Here is a 3,877-nt window from a genome sequence, read left to right as displayed (position 1 = left end):
GTGTTCCCTAGACCAGCAGGTGCCTTAATCCCCTCCCAGTTACACCAGTGCACATTGTTAGTGACTCCCATAAACAGTCCCAGATTTAGGCTTAAACTACTTAAACTACACTTTAGGGCCTTACAATATGAGGGGCCTCTAAATAAGAAAAAGAAAACCGACTCAATGTCAAGTTTTATAATAAGCAGTTGGTAAATAAAGGAGATAAAGGAGATACGGGAAACTGACTCTCTAAATGTGGACATTTTCATCCTTATGTGACAAAAGTATACATACATTGGATTATTTTCATTGTATGCGGCCTCTTAAGATGGACGTAGTTTAGGGCCTCAGCATGTCAATCTGGCACTGCCTGTAAAGCAACTGGTGTAAAATGGGTCCCGGCAAAAGGAAACGCAGGCTCTAGATGCATTTAACATGGCTATTTATTCCAACTTAATCTCATCCTTGGATGAACCTCTTTCAAGTCTGCACTGTTGAAAATAACCACCGGCACTTCTCCGACTGTTGTCATTTAATTAAATAACCTTCCACACTGAGCACACCCAAAAGCACAAAGGCTCATTAATCTTTCTAGTGATTAGAGATGCCGCAAAATTTTCAAAAATGTACCTCTCCTTCCCAGCTGCTGAAATGGTTTCAGGGCTCATACCTCACATTCCCTGGAGCCACATATAGTGTACGCACAGGGTCCAGATCCATTAATGGATACACGCATAAATTGGTTTCTAATACTCCTGTAAAGGGGAGTTCATTTGCCTTTCAGACTCTGTGGCCTTTTTTCTGCGCCTCTTCATAAGAGAGTGCTGCTGGAGTTGTTTCACGCTGGCTGGGTAGCACTTCCACGACACGTAGATAACCAACAGAATCATAGCCACTGAAAGAAAGAGGGCCACGCTCCCAGCAATGATTTTGTGAAAGGAAACAAGCTCATACTCCGGTTCCACTCCAGGTGCCGGCAGGTCCAGAGAAGGACTTGGCATAACGGAGGTTGGCCGATTACTTTCCAGTTTAAAAAAGGTAGGTTTGGGAATAATAAGTAGCCTCTGTGGCATTTTAGGTGCCTGGTATGATCTTTCAGTAACCGCCACCTGGATTTCAGTGCAGATATTATATGTTTCCACAGCATGGATCACCTTCTCACCCTGCATGTGCTTAGGGCCCGCACATATCATAGTGCTTTCTTTATTCCCCTTGAAATCCTTAAGCCAAGTAAACAGAGGGCAAATGGTTTGAGTACATTCCCACAGATTTCTGGACAGAGAGATGTGTATTAGTGAAAGCCATGTATTGATGGTCTCCTGAGAGACGCTGGTGAGTTTGTTGGCATCCAGGTTCAGCTTGTGCAGGTTGTGCAGGCGTCGGAACGTCCTGAGCTCTATTCCCGTCATGTCATTCCCCGATAAATGCAAGTTGTGCAAGGAGCTCCAAGTCCACGTTAACCCTGGGCTAACAGGCTGGATCCTATTCCACTGCAAATAAATGGATCGAAGGTTGAAGAGGTGTTGAAAGTGGGCCAAGCTGATTTTAGAAAACTGGTTGTGCTCTAGATGGAGCTCTGTTAACTGCAGGAGGCCAGCAAAAGCATTGCGGGACAGACTCCGCACACGGTTGTAGCCCAAATCCAGAAAATCAAGGTCCCGGCAATCCTGAAAAACTTGGACTGGTCCCGTTTTCAGCGAGTTGGACGTCAAGCGCAAGATCAAGAGTTTGCGAAGGCCCTTAAACTGCTCCGACCGTAACACCTGCAGTTTGATGTAAGAAAGGTCCAGGTTGCGGAGACTGGGGAACAGGTGAAATGTTTTGTTGTGCAGATGAGTAATTTTGTTGGAGCTTAGAATTAGTTCCTTCAGCCTTCGGATCCCCTGAAACGCATCCTCAGCCACGGAGCTGATGTAATTATGGCCAAGATAAAGCCAGATGTGCTGATTCAGGCCCCAAAACTGATTTGATTTAAGCTTCTGGATGCTGTTGTAGCGCAGTGATAAACGATAAGCCTTGAGATCCTCCAGAAATATTCCGAGGGATATCTCTGAATGTGTGAGATTCACAGTACACCATCACATCTGCAGTTTTTGGGGCAAGTGTGCTGAGCCGCAGTGAGCGTACCAGACAGCACTGTAGGAAGTAGCACTGACACCACACTCATGCCTCTCAGCTGCTTCATTAAACAGAAACCTGCAATATTAAAAAGAAGACAAACGTGCATTGTAAAACTATTAAAATTAATCACCAGGAGATTACTTATGTCAGTGGGGCTTCTACTGAGGCATTGGAGGTCCAGTGGATTTGGAGACAACCTGTTTGTCTCTTCCTGCATTGTTTGCTATGTAAATGCCTGTTATCATTTCACTTCCTAGCCTGCCTCCCTCTCCCCCCGTACCCACACCACCACCACCACTGTGGTTATTCAATTACTTGTGTGTGATTTATGATCCCAAAGATGGGCCGAGAGCCTGTCTGCTCTTCCCTTGATCTCATGTACATCCGCACACCATGTAGCGGATATATCCTTATCACCGGATGCTGAGGTTTTAACAATAAACGTATCTGTCAAGTCACCGTTCTGAACTCACTGCAGGGTTCATTTGGAAACTCAGCCCCTGCTTTGGTAGTTCAACAAGAAGTAAAATATTTCTTAATAAACCCAGCTGCTTGTAAATCTTTTCCAGCCTGCACCCCTCCCCTGCAAAATGAGTATAAAAAGGAGCTACAGTGAGCAGCTGGCATATAATAAAGTTTGACCCGCATTTAAAACATGCCTTTATTGCAAAATGAAAGAGTAGATGAAAACCTTACTAACCAGCATCGAGGGATCTTTTTCCATGTGGAAAAAAAAAGCATGCACTGTAAACACCCACACACAAACACTATCATAAAGCATACATGTGTATCTATATTGTGTAGCAGATGTAGGGGAACCTGATATCATGAGGATGCCTTCATTAATATACACAGCTCACGATTTAGTTTTCAAGGTCACATTATATGAATGTAAACACATCTAATGATATTTAAATATCTATTATTTTGTACGCGTGTTATTTTGATGTATTGCATGTGCATACCTACATGTATGTGTGTATATATACACACATGTACAGACACATACACCTATATAGAAGTATGAGTATGTGTGTATATGTATGCACACACACTTTTATACCAATGTTGTGTGACCCTGGTGGCAGTACTACCCGCAGCCATGTCCAAGTTTTTGGCATCCTGGGGTGCCAATAGGTCTCGGTCTACTCCCACTCTGTCTACAGGCTGGGAACACCACTCACTGGAGCGCTCTCCCGTGGTGCTCCCTGCACAAGACCACACACTAAGTAACTATTTACAATCATTTATTGTTCACATTAACAACTCGGAGATTGACAAATAATAACTGAGAGACTGACAAATTCGACATCCCATAAATAACGAACTATTGTTCATTCTTGAGCCATTATAGCTATTATCTGTCCAAGCTCAATAGCTATTAACTTGTGTGAGCTATTGAGCTAGTAATGATAGCTCATTATTCAGCTGTTTTCAATAAACTCAATTATGATATTCATCATCTAACAAAAGCAATTATGTTATCAACTTTACCACTCAGGCAACTTATAACAACAGGTATGTATATATGCTTAGTCAGCCAGGTCTCCACAAAATCCCTCTGCCTGCAGCAAAGTAGCCCACTGTGCAGTGGCTGCAGCGGAGCCCCGGGGAGCGGTGCTCGCTCTGCCTCACAAGAGGGATGGCAATGCCATCATCTGGACAGAATATGTCAGGAGTGTGGCTTCTCCAGAGACCAGGGTTTCTTGCCTTGTCCAGGCTTTCCTGGGTGCCTGCAATCACTCACACAGCTCCCCCGACACTTGCCCAGGCA

The 3,877-nt window shown here is 44.1% G+C and overlaps 1 pseudogene; it reads right to left on the bottom strand.

Moving 5' to 3' along the window:
- Positions 1–407: 407 nt before the first annotated feature.
- Positions 408–3,877, bottom strand: part of LOC102381791 — a 15,599-nt pseudogene continuing 12,129 nt past the window's right edge.

This window comes from Alligator sinensis, unplaced genomic scaffold (assembly GCF_000455745.1).
Source record: "Alligator sinensis unplaced genomic scaffold, ASM45574v1 scaffold698_1, whole genome shotgun sequence".
NCBI lineage: Eukaryota > Metazoa > Chordata > Crocodylia > Alligatoridae > Alligator > Alligator sinensis.
The sequence above is the reverse complement of the archived record's forward strand: the minus strand, read 5'-3'. Positions and strand labels throughout refer to the sequence as shown.